The sequence below is a fragment of the Arachis hypogaea genome, chromosome 19 (genome assembly GCF_003086295.3).
Source record: "Arachis hypogaea cultivar Tifrunner chromosome 19, arahy.Tifrunner.gnm2.J5K5, whole genome shotgun sequence".
Taxonomy (NCBI): domain Eukaryota; kingdom Viridiplantae; phylum Streptophyta; class Magnoliopsida; order Fabales; family Fabaceae; genus Arachis; species Arachis hypogaea.
In genome coordinates, this window is record NC_092054.1 from 112,817,657 (window position 1) to 112,840,335 (window position 22,679).

The 22,679-nt window shown below is 39.1% G+C and overlaps 1 non-coding gene and 1 pseudogene across 1 annotated transcript; one reads left to right on the forward strand and one right to left on the reverse strand.

Moving 5' to 3' along the window:
• Window positions 1-22,679, forward strand: part of LOC140182315 (uncharacterized) — a 30,642-nt pseudogene that overhangs the window by 5,575 nt on the left and 2,388 nt on the right.
• On the reverse strand, window positions 420-523 carry LOC112780371 (small nucleolar RNA R71). The gene has a single exon (XR_003191213.1). It is a non-coding gene; the product is annotated as a small nucleolar RNA R71 (small nucleolar RNA).

A 22,679-nucleotide genomic window follows, 5' to 3' on the forward strand; every position in this document is an offset into this window, starting at 1 on the left:
GAGAAGTTCACAACCATGAGAGAGCTGATGGAAACAATGCCATTCCTGAGAGGAGGGTTCTTAGTTCATACATAAACCCAACCTCTGGGAATTGTGGTAGCAGCATCCAAAAACCACCCATTCAGGCCAACAATTTTGAGCTCAAACCACAGCTAATATCACTTGTGGAGAATCATTGTTCATTTGGTGGGAGTGCTAATGAAGATCCCAACCAACATCTCACAAAATTCCTGAGAATTTGTGACACTGTGAAGTCCAATGGAGTCCAGGAAGATGCCTATAAACTGCTTTTGTTCCCATTTTCACTTAGGGACAAAGCAGCTAAGTGGCTGGAATCATTCCCAAGGGGGAGTCTAACAACATGGGATGAGGTGGAAAGCAAGTTTCTGGCACGTTTCTACCCCCCACAAAAGGTCAATAGGCTTCGATCTGAGGTTCAAACTTTTAGACAACAAGATGGTGAAACTCTCTACGAGGCATGGGAGAGATTCAAGGATTTGACAAGGAAATGCCCACCAGACATGTTCCATGATTGGGTGCAATTGCATATTTTCTATGATGGACTCTCTTATGAATCAAGGAAGGCTGTAGACCATTCATCAGGAGGTTCATTGAACAGGAAAAAGACTGTGGAAGAAGCCATTGAAGTGATTGAGACAGTGGCTGAGAATGAGTACTACTATGCATCAGAGAGGCACAACACTAAGGGAGTCATGGAGCTGAACCATGTTGATACAATTCTAGCCCAAAACAAGGTGTTTGCCAAGCAACTAGCAAAGCTTACCAGGCAATTAGAAACAAAGCAAGTGGCTGCGATACACACACAAGATCAAGAGGAAGTAAGCATTGAAGGAGGTGATTGGGAAGAGGCCAACTATGTGGGAAACCAACAAAGGCAATCATATGATCCACATTCCAACACTTACAACCCAGGATGGAAAAATCACCCAAACTTTGGGTGGGGGAACCAACAAACCCAACCACAAAACCACAAACCTTACAACCACAACCAACATAACAATTCCACATACCAAAACTCCAACCAAAGATCATACCAAGCCACACAAAACACTTACTCCCAACCATCATATCATGGCCAAAATAATCAACCTACCCAACCTAATCCGAACCAACAATTTCAAGATCAATTAAACCGGATAGAAGGAATGCTTGCAACCATGAGTCAAGACATAACCGAATTGAAAGCTTTTAAGGAAGAAGTAAATTCTAACCTGCAAAACCAAGGAGCTGCCATCCAGAAGCTAGAAAATCAAATTTTGTATTTGTCTAAGCAAACCCCTGGGACAAGCGTTTCTCATGCTGCCAAGGCTATTGCAAGGGAAGAATGTAAGGCCATAACCCTCAGAAGTGGAAAGAATCTAAAGGAGATCTCAAAGGAAACCACAGAGGATGAAGCAAGGGAACATGTGAGAGACAAGGAACAAGGACAATCTTTTACACCGTCCGCAACAAAAGAAAAAGAAAAAGAGGTCCTGAAGCCTTATACACCTAAAGCACCATATCCTCAACGTTTGATGAAAAGTGAAAAGGATGGTCAATTCTCCAGGTTCTTGGAGATTTTCAAGAAGCTCCAAATCAACATTCCATTTGCTGAGGCAATAGAGCAAATGCCACTCTATGCAAAATTCTTAAAAGAATTAATGACCAAGAAGAGAAGCTGGAGAAATGAGGAAACTGTGTTGTTAACTGAAGAATGCAGTGCCATCATTCAGCACAAATTGCCTCAGAAATTGAAGGACCCAGGCAGTTTCCAAATCCCCTGCATCATAGGAGAAGTCATGGTGGAGAAGGCCTTGTGTGACTTGGGGGCTAGCATCAATTTGATGTCTCTAACAATGATGAGAAGAATGAAGATTGAGGAAGCCAAACCAACAAGAATGGCCCTCCAATTGGCAGATCGAACTTTTAAATTCCCTCATGGGATAGTTGAGGATTTGTTGGTGAAAGTGGGAGATTTTATATTTCCTGCTGATTTTGTGGTGTTAGATATGGAGGAAGAAGCCAAAGCTTCAATAATTCTGGGAAGACCCTTCCTAGCTACTGCTGGAGCCATCATAGATGTACAAAAGGGTGAACTCACTCTTAGACTACATGATGAGAAATTGGTGTTTAACGTATTCAAGGCAATGAGCTATCCATCAGAATCACTAAGGGAATGCATGAGGGTTGATGTAGTGGACATTGCAGTACAAGAAACTTTTGAGGAAACAATAAAGGAAGTGGCAGAGGAGGAGTTCACCAAGGATATTGAAGTTAGTGACATCAAGGCTGCTGAAACAACCATGCCAAGCATGCCAGAGAGAGTGAAAGAAGAGAAGGAAGCACCAAAACCTGAGCTCAAAGCATTGCCCCCTAATCTCAAGTATGCATACTTGGGTAGTGATGAGAGTCACCCTGTTATCATTAGCTCTGCCCTGAGCCAAGAACAGGAAGAAGAATTGATCAAGGTGCTACAAACTCATCAAGATGCCATTGGATGGACCCTAGCCGATTTGAAGGGGATAAGTTCATCCATATGCATGCATAAAATCTTGTTAGAAGAGGATGCTAGACCCTCCATTCAAGCTCAGAGAAGATTGAATCCCGTCATGAAAGAAGTGGTACAAAAGGAAGTCATGAAGTTATGGCAGGCAGGGGTAATCTACCCCATTTCTGATAGCCCATGGGTTAGTCCCATCCATGTAGTTCCCAAGAAAGGTGGCATAACTGTGGTGCCAAATGAGAAGAACGAACTCATACCCACAAGAACCGTCACTGGGTGGAGGATGTGCATAGACTACAGGAAGCTCAATGAAGCCACCAGAAAGGATCATTTCCCACTCCCATTCATGGATCAGATGCTTGAAAGGCTTGCCGGACATGCTTACTATTGCTTTTTGGATGGATATTCAGGCTACAACCAAATAGTAGTTGATCCTAGAGATCAAGAGAAACATCATTTGTTTGTCCATATGGAGTTTTTGCTTATAGACGCATGCCCTTTGGATTGTGCAATGCACCTGCCACTTTCCAAAGATGCATGCTGTCCATCTTTTCGGACATGATTGAAAAATTTATTGAGGTCTTCATGGACGATTTTTCTGTGTTTGGAGATTCTTTTCCTAGCTGCCTACACCACCTTGCCTTGGTGCTTAAGAGGTGCCAAGAGACTAACCTAGTATTAAACTGGGAAAAGTGTCATTTCATGGTCACAGAAGGAATAGTCCTTGGCCACAAAATCTCTAATAGAGGCATTGAGGTGGACAGAGCTAAGGTGGAACTCATTGAAAAATTACCTCCACCAAGTAATGTCAAGGCAGTTAGGAGTTTTTTGGGACACGCTGGTTTTTACAGAAGGTTTATTAGAGACTTTTCTAAAATAGCCAAACCCTTGAGTAACTTGCTTGTCTCTGATACACCCTTTGTATTTGATAAAAATTGCATGCTAGCCTATGAACTTTTGAAGCAAAAACTTTCCTCTGCACCTATCATTGCCCCACCTGATTGGAACTTACCTTTTGAACTGATGTGTGATGCATCAGACCTTGCTATTGGGGCAGTGTTAGGACAAAGGAAAGACAATTTGGTACATGTGATTTATTATGCCAGTAAAGTCTTGAATGATAACCAAAGGAATTACACAACCACTGAAAAAGAACTCTTGGCAATAGTCTTTGCATTTGACAAATTTAGATCCTATCTCATTGGATCTAAAGTCATTGTCTTCACTGATCATTCAGCTTTAAAATACTTACTTGCTAAACAAGAATCCAAACCAAGACTTATTAGATGGGTTCTTTTGTTGCAGGAATTTGACATTGAAATCAAAGACAAGAAGGGTGTAGAGAACAAGGTGGCAGACCATTTATCAAGAATACCATGTGAAGAAGGAAGCGCACAAAGCACACATATAAATGAGTGCTTTCCTGATGAACAACTCATGGTAATTCACAAAGCACCCTGGTTTGCAGACATAGCAAACTTCAAGGCCACTGGGAGTTTACCGTTGGAATTCAACAAACATCAAAGGAAGAAATTGGTAAATGATGCCAAATACTTCATCTGGGACGAACCATACTTGTTCAAAAAATGTTCCGATGGCATACTCAGAAGATGCATATCCGAGGAAGAAGGAAGGGAAGTCTTATGGGACTGCCATGGCTCCACTTATGGAGGACATTTTGCAGGAGAAAGAACAGCAGCTAAGGTGTTGCAGTGTGGTTTTTATTGGCCCACTATCTTCAAAGATGCAAAAGAATTAGTAAAGCACTGCCATGAATGCCAGAAAGCGGGGAACCTGCCAAGAAGAAATGAAATGCCACAACAATTCATTCTGGAACTTGAATTGTTTGATGTATGGGGGATAGATTTCATGGGACCCTTTCCCTCCTCATACTCAAATAATTACATTCTTGTGGCAGTAGACTATGTCTCCAAATGGGTTGAAGCAATAGCAACTCCAACCAATGATAATAAGGTAGTCATGAACTTCCTCAGAAAACACATTTTTTGCCGTTTTGGGGTTCCAAGAGCAATCATCAGTGATGGAGGAAGCCACTTCTGCAACAAACCATTAGAGGCATTGCTTCTAAAATATGGAGTCAAGCACAAGGTAGCCACACCATACCATCCACAGACAAGTGGGCAAGCCGAAATATCTAACAGAGAACTCAAAAGGATCCTGGAAAAGACTGTGGGAACTTCAAGGAAGGACTGGTCGATTAAGCTAGATGATGCTCTTTGGGCATATAGGACAGCTTTCAAAACACCAATTGGAATGTCTCCTTACCAACTAGTATATGGAAAAGCTTGCCATTTGCCACTGGAGTTGGAGCACAAGGCATACTGGGCCTTGAAACTTTTGAACTTGGACAACAAAGCTGCTGGAGAAAGAAGGATGTTGCAAATTCAAGAGTTGGAAGAATTCAGAGCGGAAGCTTATGAGAATTCCAAAATTTACAAAGAAAGAGCAAAGAAGAAGCATGACAGCAACATAGCCCCAAGGAAATTTGAAGAAGGACAAAAAGTATTGCTCTACAATTCTAGGCTGAAGCTATTTCCAGGGAAGCTAAAATCAAGGTGGTCTGGACCATTCCTTGTCACCAAGGTCTCCAAATATGGACAAGTAGAAATCATGGAAGAAAAGTCACAACGAACCTTCATTGTGAACGGTCAAAGACTCAAACATTACTTGGGAGATGTGGAGGAGAAGGACAAAGTTAAATATCACCTCAACTGAGGAAGCTGACCGTCAAGCTAATGATGTTAAAGAAGCGCTTGTTGGGAGGCAACCCAACCTGAGGTAATACCCTTTTTGCTGTTCTTTTATTTGTTTCAATAAAAAGGGTGAAGTAGTCTCTGTGCATTGCAAAGAATTAAGTTTGGTGTTTCACACCAAACAATGAATTCGAGGATCAATAATTCAAAAGGGAATGTGTGACTCTAAGTTTGGTGTTCCACCATAAAGATCAACTGAACACAACAACCTTTGAATTATATGAAAGGAACAACCATTCTAAGCAGTCACAGAATGCTTAAAACCCTTAGCAGCAACTTCATTCCAAAGAGAACTCAAGGATTCAAAGCACAGAGAAGTAAGTGGGAGACTAAGTTTGGTGTTCACACACTAACTTAAGACTCAGATACTTACCCACAAATAGTTGAGCTAACCACTCAAGTGCTTGAGAAGCAAGCAACTTCATCACTCTTTGCAGGAAAGGAAACAAGGATCTTAAAGCAAGAAGCAACATTTAGGAGAAGAAGGAGAAATCAAATTGTTTCCTGGCAACAAAGAGAAAACAAGGAATTTCACAAGGTGGTATTGTTCCTTGATAATTCTTTAAAAAGGGCAAACAAAAGCATGCTTGTTCTGGTTTAAACTGTAAATGTTGAATCTTTCTGGAATGTGAAGTTTTTAGTATATTTGTCTGTTTATTGCTTTGAATAAAGTGAATGCCTAGATGTTTGGATATAACTCCACCTTCTTAAACAAATGCTTGCCATGCTTGTTCTGTTTCCAAAAAAATAAAAGAAAAGTTTGAACAAAAGTAACTTGGCTCAATTAGTGACAAATCAAGTAGAATTAAGTGGTGGTATGCATGCTTGATTGTTTAGTCAGATCACTGGAATTAGAGTGTAGAATTATCATTTTTTGTGTAGAAATTAAAAACTGTCTATGGATCTTGATGAATAAATGTCTTTGGCCATGAAAAAGAAAGAAAAAGAAGAAGAAAAAGCCACTGAAAAAGGGTAACCAAAAAGCAAGAAAATTGAGAAAATAAGCTAGGCACCAATGGTTTGAACTTCTGAGACAAATGCCTGTGGTGTTTATGTATTAAGGATATGCTTGGATGAATAGGTTCTGAGGAGTGTTTCAACACTTGGTAACTTGGGTTAACTAACCCGGGATTATCAACCAAAAGTCCATTATCAAGAGCAACCTAAATACAAAACATTTAGTCACACAAAGAGGTACTGGGCACCAATGTCTCAAGAAGAAATGTGAACTAAAATGCCTGAAGTGGATATGTGTAGTGCACTGATAAGAAAAAGAAAATGCCAAAGGCTTGTGCAACACATGACACCAAGCAAGCAAGGAGCAAAGGAGCTCTAAGAAAAAGAAAAGAAAAACAAAGAAGAGAAAAGTGCCAAGGACATAAGAATAACAAGAGGCCATAGCAGTGTTTGATGAATGCGATGAAAAAGTGATAATCTTACCTAATAAGAATGAAAAAGTGATGCTGCAACTTTCTGCATAAAACCCTTCTGATGAACTTCAAATGCTTGCTAATATAGCCAATGTAATTGCTTTCTGTTTCATACTTTCTTCTCAAATAACTCAGGACTTGCTTAGGGACAAGCAAGTATTAAGTTTGGTGTTGTGATGCCAAGGCATCTTAGGCTAGTTTCACTAGCATTTTTCTGTTAGTTTTAGATGTTTTATGAATTTTCTTGAGCTTAAAGTAACCAAGAATGGTTAAAAGAAGAACAAAGCAATGAACCATCCAAACAGTATGATTTTGATGCAAATTCCATGAGTTTTTAGTTATATTACTTGAATGCTATGAATGGAAGATTTCTCATGAAATTTTGCAAGACTTTGATGCAATTGTTTGGATGATTTCAGGGAAGAAGAGGCTAGGCAAGGAAGCAACAAAGTCAATAAAGGAAGCTTGAATATCACATGTGGAGTTTAAGTTCCAGTTTAAGCCTAAACTGGAGCCTAAACGCCAAAATCATGAAGGCTAAGAAATGCTGAAACTGAAGTTTAACCTCCAGTTTAACCTTAAACTGGAGGTTAAACGCCAGAATGAGAGTCTCACCAAAGAAGCATTTCCACGTTTAACCTCCAGTTTAACCTTAAACTGGAGGTTAAACGCCAGAAGTGAGAAGGGCACCAAGGGGGGCAGTTCCACGTTTAACCTCCAGTTTAACCTTAAACTGGAGGTTAAACGCCAGAAAGGGGAAAAGCACCAGGGAGCCATTTCCACGTTTAAGCTCCAGTTTGACCTTAAACTGGAGCTTAAACGTGTTCGACCAAGTTTCTCCTCTAGGGTTGCTTTCTCCATTTCCACGTTTAAGCTCCAGTTTAACCTTAAACTGGAGCTTAAACGTGTTCGACACCTCCAGGGCTACCTTTCTCAGCTTCCACATTTAAGCTCCAGTTTAACCTTAAACTGGAGCTTAAACGTGTTCGACCTCCAGGATGCCTTCTTCCATTTCCACGTTTAAGCTCCAGTTTAACCTTAAACTGGAGCTTAAACGTGTTCGACCTCCAGGGCTGCCCTTTCTATCTCCACGTTTAAGCTTCAGTTTAACCTTAAACTGAAGCTTAAATGTGTTCGACTAAGTTACCCTCCAGGGCTGCCTTCTTCCATTTCCACGTTTAAGCTTCAGTTTAACCTTAAATTGAAGCTTAAACGTGCTTCCACAAAAGGCATCACTGGAAGTGTCTGGCGTTTAAGCTACAGTTTAAGCTTAAACTGCAACTTAAACGCCACTCTTGGAAAAGGTTTCTGGGCCAACAATATTGCGGTTTAAGTTAGTATTTGAGCACAAACATTAACTTAAACTTACTCTGGTATGAAACCCAATTGAATATCATGGTTTATGGGATTGGGCCTGAAGGATTGATGAGTCTGAAATTTCAATTTATTGAGTCATGTGTCATTATTTGATTATCACTAAGTTAGCTCAATGAATGTTACAGAATTTGGATCAACAGCCTCATCAAGATTATGGATCATAAACCCAAGGCAAAAGGAAAGCAGGGAGAGGCCTCAAAGCCCAAGAAACACAACAGAAGCTCAATATAGAAAGTGTATAAATAGGATAGAATTTAAGTTAGGAGGGACTTTTACCTTTTCATTTTAGCTAGTTTTCATTTCTTTGTAATTGAATTCAGAGCTATGACTCACTAAACCCCCTTTCATTGGGTTAGGGAGCTCTATTGTAATTCAATGAATCAATAATAGTTTATCTTCTTCTTCAATCTTTTCTCTTGAATTTTGTTAGAAAGCTTCTCGATCTAATTCCATTGGGTAGTTGTCTTGGGAAAGAAACTACCCATAATTGGAATCCTTCGGAACCTTGGGAAAGGAATGGAGGATTCATGCTAGAGAAGCTTTCTCACAGTGAATTGGATTGGGGTTTGGATGGATATTGTGACATGTAATCCTACCAAATTGTGGTTCATGAAACTGTGTGGTATAATCAGTGATCGAGCATCATCTCTTCTTATGAACATTTAAACCAAGGGATTGGGAATTTGTTTGTTTTTAGAGAGAATTGGTGAGCCAAGGGATTGGGATCCAATCATATAAGATTGCCAAGCAAAATTTAATGAACGCATTGGTTGAGGAAGAGATAAACATGTTTTGATTCGGAGATCTCAATATCTCCTATAACCCAATGAATTCCCCATTTCTGATTTCCACTTTCTCTTTACATTCTGCAACTCAATTCATGCAATCACCCCCATTCCCTTTTAATTTCAGCAATTTAGCTTCTGCTCTTTAATTCATGCAATTTAAGATTCCGCCATTTAAATTTCTTGTCATTTACGTTTCCCGCCAATTTTACATTCCGCAATTCTCATCTAAATCTTGATTCCGCTCAACTAGAACACACTTCTAATCCGAATTGCTCACTCAACCAATCCTTGTGGGATTCGACCTCACTCTATTGTGAGTTTTTACTTGACGATAACCGGTGCACTTGCCGGAAGGAATTTTGCCGATCGTGCAATTTCCTAAATCGTAGCATAACAAGTTTATGCGCATCAAGTGTGCAGCGTTTGAGGTAACGTTAGCCCTCAAACGTTGGCGAAAACGCCAGTTCTGGAGGCTCAAATGTATTGTCCACCCCATACTATTATACATTGTTGGAAAGCCCTGGATGTCTACTTTCCAATGCCGTTGGGAGCATATTATTTGGAGCTCTACAGCTCGAGTTATACTCCTTTGAAGGTGCAGAGGTCAGTTGGCCTCACTGCAGGTTGCCACCATGTTCGTTTATGCACATTGCGGGGCAGTTTTCTCCCTCAATTTTAGTGTCCACCATGCAGTGCCATATATTCTTGGAAAGCTCTTGATTCCTACTTTCCAATGCTTCTTGAATCACCTCATTTGGAGCTCTGTAGCTCAAGTTATTCTTGTTGGAAGTATACCCCTTGTATGCCTTGTGGTGTGTGGCGCCAACGTTAGCCTCCAAGTTAGGGGGCTAACGTTGGCGCAAACGTTGGCCCCTCTCCCTTATGTCTTCATGTGCCAACGTTAGATGGCCAGGGAGGAATTCATGTGCCAACGTTAGCCTCCAAGTTAGGGGGCTAACGTTGGCTCAAACGTGGGGAGCCCAGGGAGCAATCTTCATGCCCAACGTTAGCCTCCAAGTTAGGGGGCTAACGTTGGGGCTAACTTCATGCCTCCAGGTTCAATTTCACTTATTCCATTCTTCACTTCTAGCCATTCCTCTTTGCTTCAACCTTTCTCCAAGCTTTCTTCACCTATCATTAATCAACCAAACACATCAAAGCTATGCTTAAAATCATGAGATATTCATTCTTTCATAATATGTGACAATTTTAGCATAAAACCTCATGAAATAGCATGAATTCATACATGGTTGGTTCAATCAAGGGAAACATGAAAATCTACTCAATTAGCTTGCTTGTAGCTCAAGAAAGTGCATAATTCTAATGAAAACTAAAGAAAAAGACTAGCTAAAATAGGCTAGGATGACTTGTCATCAATCGCTCAGCTCGTCCGACATCTTCATCTTTTCGTCTTTTTCTTTGCTCATCATCTCGGGTGGCCAGATACCGATTTAGTTTTCCTTCTCTTACTAATTTTTCTATGATGTTTTTTAAGTCGAAGCATTCGTTGGTGGAATGCCCTCGGACCCGATGATATTCACAGTATTCGTTCCGATTTCCTCCTCCTCTTTTGCCTTTAAGTGGTTGAGCTGGGGGTATCTTTTCTGTGTTACAGACTTCTTTGTAAATATCCACAAGGGACACCCGAAGAGGGGTGTAATTATGATACTTTTTTATTTTTTTGCCCGTTCGATCTTCCTTCTTCTTGGATTCTTTATCTCGGTAGGTGAAACCGGATTTTGAGGCTTCTCCAAGTCGGGAATTTTCTTCCATGTTGATGTACTTCTCTGTCCGCTCTTGCACCTCGTCTAGAGATGTGGGGTATTTCTTTGATATAGATTGGCTGAAAGGTCCCTCTCGTAGGCCGTTGATGAGGCCCATGACGGCAGCCTCTGTTGGCAAGCTTTGTATGTCTAGGCATGTTTTGTTGAATCTTTCTATGTAGTTGCGAAGACTTTTCCGATCTCCTTGCTTGATACCCAGTAAACTGGAGCGTGCTTAGCCTTGTCTTTTTGGTTGGAGAATCTGGCCAGGAACTTTTTGGCCAGGTCGTTGAAGTTTGAGACGGACTTCGGAGGTAGGTTGTCAAACCATCTAATTGTTGTCTTTGTGAGAGTCGTTGGAAAAGCTTTGCAGCGAACGGCATCTGGAGTGTCGGTGAGGTACATTCTGCTTTTGAAGTTGCTGAGATGATGGTTGGGATCTGTGGTGCCATCGTACAAAGTCATATCCGAAAGTTTGAAGTCTTTATGGATTTTAGTCTTCATGATTTCCCTAGTGAATAGATCTTGATCCTTGCGAGAGTTGTCCTCAGGGGTGGTCCGGGTAGCCTTTGCTTTGAGATCGGCTTCAAGTTGTAGGAGTTTATCTTCTAATTCTCAACGTCGCCTTACCTCTCTTTGTAGATCCTTGCCAACTTCTTGCTGGTACTGGCTTTCTTTTTTGAGTTGCTTTAGGCAATCTTGAAGTGCTTCTATTACTCCCGGATGTGATGAGTTTTTGTCTCCGTTAGATTCTGGAGTATCCTTTGGTGTGGCATCCGTATTTTTGTGCGGCGTTCTGTCCTCTAGATCTGAGTTATGGTCGTTGTCATGGTCGTCCGCCATGGTGATGGGATGACTTCCAGGTTCCCGGCAACGGCGCTAATGTTCCGAGGGTTACCTGAAACTGTAGGTCGATCTCGGATGAGATCTTCTGTACTGGTCGGAGATGACGTGTCTGGCTGGCTGGTTGCGGCCGGAGCTGTAGTGTCCGACTTGTTGGACTGACTACACCTCTGATCCTTGGTTACCGGAGGGTCGGGGGTACCTACAAGAGACTCCGATGCTTAAGTTAGCATGGGTATTAAATAGGTTTTTAGTAGAATCAGAGTATGAGTTATACCTGGGTGCTCCAGTGTATTTATAATGGTGTGGAGTGACCTTTTTAGATAAGATAAGTTAGTTATCTTATCTTATCTTATCTTTGGGTGAGGTCAGCTTATCTTCAAGGGAACCGTCCTTATCTCTGTAGGCTCATACTGCCTGGGGATTTGGGTCGTGTTCCTCTATTTGGGCCCTTTATTGGGCTTTCCTATCGATTGGCCGAGCTCTTTAGAAGAAGAGGTCGGATAGTCTGACCTGAAGAGGTCGGTCGCTTTGTCGCTAGTCATCCCGGGTCGGATAGCTCGACCCAGGGTATGAACACTAAGTCACCATCATCCAACACAACATTCAAGTGGGTAAAATTTCTATCCCTAAGCTTCACTTTCTCACTTGAATATGGTTTGATTAAAAATGAGGGTCAACTTAGAGCTCTTTGTGGAGTCAAGAGTAGGAGAGAGTTGTGTAGTGGTTGGACACGTCACTCTAAGTTCATGATGGTTGCATGCTCAAAGTTGAAAAGTAATGGTTGGTGTAGAACCAAATTGCATGGGTCTAGGAGAATGTTTGGGTGCCTAATTGAGAATTCTAAGGTCATGCCACCCAATTGGAATCATGATGATCAATTTGAAGATGGGTGTCAAAACAAAGTGTGGGATCCCGGATCGCACAAGGAGAATCAAATTTGGGAGCTCATGGTTTGTGAAGAACTCCATCAAAGCTTGAAGATATTAAAATTGAAGAATGGAGCTCATTGGAGATTCAAGCATTGGTGGATGTTCAAGGATAGCTTCAAGCACAAGCCACCTTAAGAGGAGCTCCCCATAAGTCCAACTTAAGGACAATAAACAAAAGTGCTAGGTGGGAGACACCCCACCATGGTAAAATCTTTTCATTTTTCCTTTTTTGTACATATTGGTAATTAGTTTAATTTCATGTTTTGTTTTGTTTGTTGAGTTTATTTAGTAGAATAATATGTTAAATAAGGTTTTAAGGTGTTTGGGTAGCTGTTTGGAGGTTTGGAATGCTTGGTTTGGTGCAAGAACTTGGAAAAATTTTGAAAAACAGAGCACCAACCCGCGCGTGCGCGCACCTGGTGCGTACGCGCGCCTCAAGCATTTCGACCATCCATGCGGACGCGCCATGTACGCGGACGCGTGGATGCAAAAATCTCACCCCTCCATACATTGACCCGAGAGTTGCGCCTACACTGCGCCAGCACCATGCCTGAGGCACAAAATCACCCGTGCGTGCGCGCACCTGGCGCGTACGCGCCCTTGAAGCTAATTGCGTAATGCGTGCGCGCCGATAGCGTCACCTACCCTCCTGGTACATGTCCCAGAGAGTTATGCCCAGTTTGTGCCTATCCTGTGCCTGCAACCCACGCGTGTGCGCACCTGGCGCGTACGCGTCGTTTAGCTAAACTGTGCATCGGCGCGAAAGCGTGCATGACGCGTCCGTGCCGGTAAAAAAAATTTCTTCCATTTTCTTTTATTACATTTGCTTATTTTCATTTATTGCATTTTAATTTTGTTTTTATAGCTTGTTCTTATCTTCTTTTCTAAGTTTCTTATTTTAATAATGGTGTTGAATTCTCTTACTCAATTGTTGAGAATTTCTTGGTTAATCTTGATGCTTCTAGACTTGTTTGATATTGATGGATAATGAAATATTTAATTCAATGCTTAACCTTTGATGATCCTTATATTTTTTGTGCATTGATATGAGCTTACATGTCTTTCATGACCCACTATTTCTAGTCGAACTTGATGCTTTTGAGTGCTCTTCATGCCTTGACTTTACTCTTGCATCAAGTATTAATTGATATACCCTTTTCCTATATTGCTGCCTCACTCACATGCGTAGCTAACATGTAGTGAGAACCCTACTCTTAATTGGCATTAGCCCCGCCTATGTTCTATTGCTTTCATATCTTTGTTGTAGGCTTAATTTTCTCTCTTTTTCTCTTCTTTGAGATTGGCCACCAAGAAGGAAAGAAAAGGAAAATCTTCTAAATGGGGCAACAAACAAGTCCTTCCGCACAACCTTTTGGAGGAACTCATCAATTGTAGCAACCCGTCCACCTTGCTCTTCTTTGCATGCACCGAGAACGGTGCAAATTTCTAAGTGTGGGGAGGTCGTCCGACCGACCTCTATGGGTAACAACTTCCTTTTTCAACACCAAATTCTTAATTTTTATCCTTGTTAGTTAGTTGTTGCATTGCATGATAGGTTGCATGCTAGTTAGAAATTGCATGCTAGTTTATTTGCATTGAATAAATGTTCATACCCTTTTCTTGTCCTTCTTTATTCTTAGCACGAGGACATGCTTGGTTTAAGTGTGGGGAGATTTGAGAAACCCCGATTTTGAGGTTTATCTTGTGCTTAATTTGGGAGATTTTATCAACTTTTCTCACATTTATTCAATGAAATAGCATGGTTTTGCAATTCTCCCTTGATTTGTGCTTAAATGTGAAAACATGCTTTTTAGGCCCTAAATTTGGTAATTTTAATTCACTTTGATTCCATTCGATGCCTTGATATGTTTGTTGAGTGATTTCATATTCATAAGACAAGTATTGGATGGAAGAAGTGAGGAGAAAAGCATGCAAAGTGAGAAAACTCATGAAGAAATGAAGGAACCGTAAAGCTGTCAAGCCCGACCTCTTCACACTCAAACGACCATAACTTGAGCTACAGAGATCCAAATGAGGCGGTTTTAGTTGCATTGGAAAGCTAGCATCCGGGGCTTCGAAATGATATAAAATTTGTCATATGTTGCTTTGCGCTCAGGGGCGCGCACGCGCCATGTACGCGTGCGCGCCGATGCTGCTCATGGGTCCACTTTAATGAAATCGCCTCCAGCGATTTTGCAGCTCATTTTGGGCCCAATCCAACCCATTTCTGATGCTATTGAACCCAAGGATTGAGAGGGGGAAAAAATAAAGTAGTCATAGTTTAGTTTTCATCATGTTTTAGGGTTAGAATTCTAGAGAGAGAGGTTCTCTCCTCTCTCTAGATTTTAGGGTAGTTTTAGTTAATTCTTCTTGGATCCAAGTTATAATTCTTGTCTTGATTTAGTTTTTCTTCTTAATTTCTTGTATTACATCTCTACTCTTCTAGTTTTACTTGTCATTTCTCTTATTTTGCCATTTTTATGTTTATGAACCATTGTTGAATCTTAATTTTCTTTAATGCAATTTTAAGTTTCCATGTTCTTTTATTGTTGATTTGAGTTGTGATCTTGTTTCCTTGCAATTTGTAGTTGGTAGATTTTACTAATTCTTGTCATTTATTATGCTTTCCTTTTGTACCCACCAAGTGTTTGACAAAATGCTTGATTGGATGTTAGAGTAGATTTTGAGCATTCTTGGCTTGGAGAGAGTAATTAGGCAATCTTAAGTCATGAAAACCCAACTCATGTTGGTGATCTAGAGTTGTTAGCTAATATTGTTTCCATTGACGCTAATCTTTTGCTAATTTAATTAGTAAGTTGATTAGGACTTTTGGATTGAGATTAGCTAGTCTTATTAGACTTTCTCTCATGGAAAATAATATGATACCTTCTTCCAATGTTGGAGATGACGTAATAAGATAAATTCTTGTTTATTATTGTGGTATGATTGATTAGTCTTGTTTGACTTTCTCCCTATTTGTTGGAGTTGACTAAATAAGATGAATTAATCATTGCATGACTAGGATAGAAAGCCTATGATCTCAAAACTTGCCATGAATGTCTCTCTTTATTACTTGCTTTCTTTATTTACTTGTTTGATTTACTTTTCTTGTCACTTATTTTGTTGCCCCTCTTATCAACCAAAAACCTCCCATGCATCCTTCATAGCCAATAATCATACACTTCATTGCAATTCCTTGTGAGACGACCCGGAGTCTAAATACTTCGGTTAATTCTTATTTGGGGTTTGTTACTTGTGACAACTCAAATTTAATTTGATTTGAGGATTGACTATTGGTTTAGACTATACTAACAACGAAATTATTTTGTAGAATTCTAAACTGGTATAAATCCTTGTGTCAATGATCAACTTGAAGACGGGTGTAGAATCAAGATTTGGGATCCAGAAATATATGAGGATCAATTTTGGGAGCTCAAAGCTTGTGAAGAACTCCATCAAAGCTTGAGAAATTTACTTGGTATTGACAGAGCTTATTGGAAGTCCAAGCATTGGTGGAAGTTTCAAGACGAGTTCAAGCACAAGCCACCATGACAAGGAGCTCACCAAATGTCCAACTTAAGGACTTTAACTAAAAGTGCTAGGTGGGAGACAAACCACCATGGTATGATCGTTCTTTTTCAGTCTTAGTTTTATTTTGTTTTTTTTATTCTTAGTTCTATTTTATTTTATTTTTCTTAGTGTTCATACATCATATCTGCACCAGCATCTGCATTCTGCATTTTTGCATTCTGCATTAAAAAAAAACGCACGCGACGCGTAAGCGTCGCTGACGCATCCGCGTCATAGGTGCGTTCTGAAGAAAAGAAAATTGAACAGAGAGTCACGCAAAAGCGTGGCTGGAGGCGTGCCTTAGGCACAAATATGACCACGCGACCGCGTCGCTGACGCGTTCGCGTCGTTTGCGAAATAGCCTCCCCAGGCGTCCGTGTCACCCATGCGCACGCATGACCCTGCAAAATCGATGTAAAAGGGTGTATGGCAGAAAGTTATGATGGAGCTGAGCTAGAATGGTGCTAGAAGCACAAGCCCTATCACGCGAACGCGTGCCCCACGCGTCCGCGTCATTTTCAAAATATGGCCATTCACGCGATCGCGTTAACCACGCGAACGCGTCACCCAGATTTTTGGCAAAATGCATTTAAAACAGAGAGTTGCGCGTGCGTGAGGCTACACTCATGCCAATAGCACAAATCAGGTCACGCGTACGCGTCACCCACGCGTACACGTCACTTGAAAATATCATAAAACACGCAAACGCGTGACCTGCGCGTCCGCTTCGCCTGCGCCGCACAGCTTATCCAGATCAGCGCCAAATATCTTATCTTTTCTTTTCTAATCCTAATTTCTTCTATCTTTTCTTCCTTCTTTCTTTTTTCTACTTTCTTCTTTCTTCTTTCTTACTTTCTTCTTCTTCATCTCTTTAACTTCTCATCCTTCTTCACTTTCATTCTATTTTACTTAATCTATTTGCATACTTTCATTCATTGTATTTTAATTTTGTGCATATTTTTATTTTCTTTTCTAAATCTATTATTTTTTCTATTGGTGTTAAATTTTCTTATTTAACCGTTGCACCTTCTCTTGAATTATCCTGGTGCTTCATGACTTATTTTATTCTGATTGGGTATTTTATTCATAAGTCAATACTAATTTTTATAATACTGGTATTCCTTTGCATTGACATGCACTTACACTATCTTGCATTACCCACACTCCTCCCCTTTGTTGCAAATTTTGCACCACTGGCTGGCCACCGAGGAAGGGAAACAAAAAAGGTTTACATAGGGTGACAGACAAGTCAATATGCACAATCTCTAGAGAAAGGCGTCAGTTGTAGCAACCCGTCCACTTGCACATCTCAGCATGCACCGAGGACGGTGCAATTTTTAAGTATGGGGAGGTCGGTACCGACTTCCATGGGTTAGTTATTTCCTTCTTAACACTAATATTTAATTTTCTATGTTAATTTAGTTGTTGCATTTGCATGCTTGTTTGATTTTGTGCATATTTTACCACTTGGTTGAAGTAATATTTTCTTTTTCAAGAAATTTTTTATAGCATTTCACTAATTTGAATTAAACTTTTTGAAAAATTTGTTTGAAGAAATTTTAATTTGGAACATGGTTTTAGAGCTTGAACACACAAAACCAGTGAGATTTTGAGCCTACTTGATTGGTTGCATCTTATCAACCAATATTTTATTTTTTGTGTGTGTTTTTCTCTCTAAAATTGTGATCTTTGTCTTTCTTGATTCTATATTTCCATGGTTTCATGTATGCATGCACTTATATGATTGAGGCCTTTGTTTCACTGAGCTTACATACCCATATGGCCTTACCCTTTCATTATCCTTTGCAAACCAATGTTGAGCCTATTATACCCCTTTGTTCTTTACTTTAGCACATCATTAACTCTAAGCGGAAAACAATAATGTCCTTAATTTGAATCCTTGGTTAGCTTAGACTAGTGAGAGTGCTTATGAATTAAGTGTGGAGAAGTTGGTTTCGGAAACATTTGGTTTGAGAATTGAGTATATTAAAATTTTCTGAAAATGTGAAAGAAATGTTTAGGACATGTTCATGCATTCAATAATTTAATCATATGCATTGAGAAAAACAAAAGAAAAAAAAATATATATATATATATAATATAAAAAATAATAATAATAAAATAAAATAAATAAAAAAATAAAAAAAAGAGAAGAAAAAAAAAGAAAAAGAGCAAATAAATAAAAGGGGACAAAATGCCCCAAAGTAAGTGGTGAAAGCAATGCATATGTACTGTACTTGAAATTAGAATGCATGAATATGTGAAAAACATGGTTAATGGATAGTTAGATGTTGTATTATGATTACATGGATTGTCTAAAGTTAGGTGGAAAGTTTAAGTTAATTAAGGATTCAAATTTTAGTCCACTTGGCCAAATACAATCCTACCTTGACCCTAACCCCATTACAACCCTTAAAAGACCTCTTGATATGTGTATCTGTGCATCAAATTTTTGTTGATTGTTAGATGAAGAGCAAGTCTTAGAAAGCAAGGTTAGTAGAGAATTGAGAGATCGAACCTTAAACACCTGAGCGATTAGAGTGCATATACTTCCAGTGAGGGTTCGATGCTCTCGATTCTTTGTTCCCGGCTTTCATGAGCTATTTTCTTCTGCAAGCTTACTTGTACTTTATTTTGTGATTTGAATTAGTGAAATCCAGTTCATGTCTGTTCTTGGAAGATTTATTTACTTTGACCAAGTAGGTAGAAACATCTTAGCATGTAGTTGCATTCATATACATAGGTTGCATTTCATACATTCTACCATTCCTCTTCACTCTCTTATAACTTCTCTTGAACTTAGCATGAGGACATGCTAATATTTAAGTGTGGGGAGGTTGATAAACCACTATTTTATGGTTTATCTTGTGCTCAATTGAGTGGTTTTTATCAAGTCTTTGCACACTTATTCATACTAATTGCATGGTTTTACATTTTCCTTCCTAATCTTGTGCTATGATTGAAAACATGCTTCTTTGGCCTTATATTTGCTAATATTAAATCCTCTCTTATTACCATTAGATGCCTTAATATGTGTGTTAAGTGTTTTCAGAGATTACAGGGCAGGAATGGCTGAGAGGATGGAAAGGAAGCATGCAAAAGTGGAAGGAATACAAGAAATTGAAGAAATTGCTAAGATGTCCAGCCTGACCTCTTTGCACTCAAACGGTCATAACTTGAGCTACAGAGGTCCAAATGACGCAATTTTAGTTGCGTTGGAAAGCTAACGTCCGGGGCTTCGAAATGATATATAATTAACTATAGTTGCCTTGAGAATAGATGACGTGGACGCGTGCATCACGCACACGCGTCGCATCTGCGGAAATCAGCGTATTAGAAATCGCAACCAGCGATTTCTGGGCTGTTTTTGGCCCAGTTCTTGACCCAGAAAATACAGAATAGAGGCTATAAAGTGGGAGAATCAACCCATTCATAAAAAAGAACAATTCATACAACATTCATATACATAATTTTAGGTTTTAGATGTAGTTTTAGAGAGAGAGAGGCTCTCTCCTCTCTCTTAGGATTTAGGATTAGGATTAGGATTAGGATTTAGGATTTCTATTATGATTAGGCTACTTCTCTTCATTCCAGGTTCAATGTTCCTTTAATTTATATTTCTCTTCTACTTTTATTTATTCTAATGCTTTTATTTGTATTTGACTTATGTTGCCAAATTGGCTTATGAACCTTTTCATGTTAGATTTGAATATTCTATTTAATGCATATTGAGGTATTTCAGATTTAAGATTGCTTTCTTCGAATTTATGTTATTAATCCTTTTAATTTAATTTAGATTTATTCCCCTTTGCTTTGGTTAAGTAATTGGTAATACTTGAGTTGTCAAACTCAACAGTTGATTGAGATTTGGGAATTACTGATTAATTTGGATCGCTCTAAAGCTAGTCTTTCCACAGGAGTTGACTAGGACTTGATGATCAAATTGATTAATCAACTTAACTTTCCTTTATTTAGTAAGGGTTAACTAAGTGGGAGCGATAAACAATTCTCATCACACCTGATAAGGATAACTAGGATGGGATTTCCAATTCTCATACCTTACAATGGTTTTTATGATAATTAAGATTTAACTTCCTGCCAATTTATTTTCCTTTTTCCTATTTCAAAAACCCAAATTTCTACCTTTTCCATAACCAATAATAAATCATACTTCCCTGCAATTCCTTGAGAAGACGACCCGAGGTTTAAATACTTCGGTTATAAATTTTATTGGGTTTTGTTACTTGTGACAACCAAACTTTTGTACGAAAGGATTCTCTGTTGGTTTAGAAACTATACTTACAACGCTATTAATTTTATAAAAAATTTTTACCGGCAGAAAGTCCAATCGTTCATTCATCCTCAAAAAGAATGAATAGAGTATAATTAGGAAACATAGGGCAAGTAGCACAAAAAAGACAAAGGGTGAAGCAAATACAATCTATACTTAGAGCCAAAAGAAAACAAACAAACATTTAATTGAGGAAGTTTGCATAGTGGTGTGGTATGATAAAAGACAATGTATGTGTTCTAAATGTGCACGGTTAGAACACCCACATTGGCCGGTTCAAACGGCAACCACACAATCAAAAATTAAGCATGAGTTCCTCAATTAAACGACCTAAGTTGCAAGCAATAGATAAGCATCAATTAGACTCAAGCAAGCTTAGGCAATTACAACACGAGTGAATTGAATTTAGGAAATATTGGATATTGAAATTGTGCAAGTAGAAGCACAAGATTGATATAAAATAGCACAACACACAATAACCAATTTAATGATGAAAAAAAAAACTACTTATTCATCCTTAAGAACAATGAAATAATCACATGGATAAAGTCTTTGTTACAAAAAGGTGACAAGTTTGATAAGAATCAAGTCAAGTCAACTCAAACAAATGCAGAGCATTAACAAGAAACAAGGACCTTGTGATGTGATTATATTGATTTTGAAAACCAAGATGAATAAGCAATTCAATTTACTAAATTCAATATGCACTTATTCAAAATATCACCAAATGAGGGACAAATGTCAATTTCCATATCAATTTGGTGCTAGCAATTCAAGCAATAAACAAGTACATTATTGAAATTCAATCCACAATAATATAATGATCATTCAAAAGTGCACAATTCTTGATTAAAATGCCACACAAGGATATAGTCTAACACATATGGTAGCTACAACACATGCATTAAATTAAAAGTTCATTCGGGCATTTTATTGAACACATGATATGCAGTGCACATATTCAACAATTTCAAGACAAAATTCGAACATCAACAACCCATAAATCAGAAATTAAACACTTGCAATTCAACAAACAAACAATTAAGTAAAAATCAAGCTAGATTACCAAAGTTAAATAAAGAAAACAAAAATTAAACAAGCAAATAAACAAAACAAAGAGGAGTAAAAAGATAAGAAGAAGAAGAAAGAAGAAGGAAAGGGAAGGAAGAAGAAAGGCGGCACGCGGCACGGCATTGGCATCGCCGGTGGCGGTCGGGTCGCCGGAAGAAGGGATGGGTGGGGCTGGGAGGTGCTCTAGCATAACTGGGTTCTGTTTCTATTGCTGCCCAGATCGATGCCTGTGCATACGCACACAGGTCCGTGCGTATGCACAAAAGGTGAGAAAACAGGGGATGCACACACACAAGGGTGTGCGAGCGCTCCCAGTAGGAAGGGTGCTACAGAGTGTGCGTGCGCACAGGGCTGTGCACACACACAGAAAGTTTTTTTTTTCAACAGGGAAAAAGGATCATGTGTGCGTACGCACAAGTTCTATGCGTATGCACAAGGGCAAAAAACTTTGGGGTTCGCGCGTACAAGCATGTGCGAATGCTCCCAACAGAAGGGGTGCTGATGAGTGTGTGATGGGGGAAAATCGTCGGTAAAGAATTTCACAAAAATAAGTGCGTTGTAAGTATAGATCTAAACCGACAATTAAACCTCAATCAAATTTAATTTTTTTGTCACTAAAGCAAACCCAATAAAAATAAACCAAAGTATTAAACCTCGGGTCGTCTCTCAAGGAATTGCAGGGAAGTGTACTTATAATTGGTTATGAGATTGTATCTTTTTGGGTTTTGAAATAAGGAACAAATAATGTAAATAACAAGGAAATAAAATAATAATTAAGAAAAATCTTAGCAAGGATTGATAATTGGAATTCCTATCCCCATTATCATAGTCACTTGTGATGGTAATTGCCTTTTGCTATCACTTAGTTAACCTCTAACAATTGAAGGTAAGTCAAGTGAGAAAATCAACTTAAGTTCACAAGTCCTAATCAAAGACTAGAGTTAGTGAAGCTCAAGCCAACTAGCAAGTTTCAATCACCAACCAAAAAGAGACTTTGACAATCCAATAGTCTTTAATTACTCAATCTTAGCTAAGAACATAAAAAGCTAATTTAAAATCCAACCAAGCATTTCATCAAACACTTAGTGGGCGCAAAATAAAAGCATAGAAAAATAATAGAGAATGTAAAATCTAAAACCAACAATTGCAAGCATCAATGATAACAAATAAAGGAAGAAGCAAGAAACATGAAATACCTCGAATTGTATTAAAAAGGAAAATCAAATCTAACATGAGATTCATAAACTAAATTGGGAACATAAAGTGATCAATAAGGGAAATAAATAAACTAGAATGCTAGAACAAATAAAAGTAGAAGAGAACTAAGTAGAAAATAA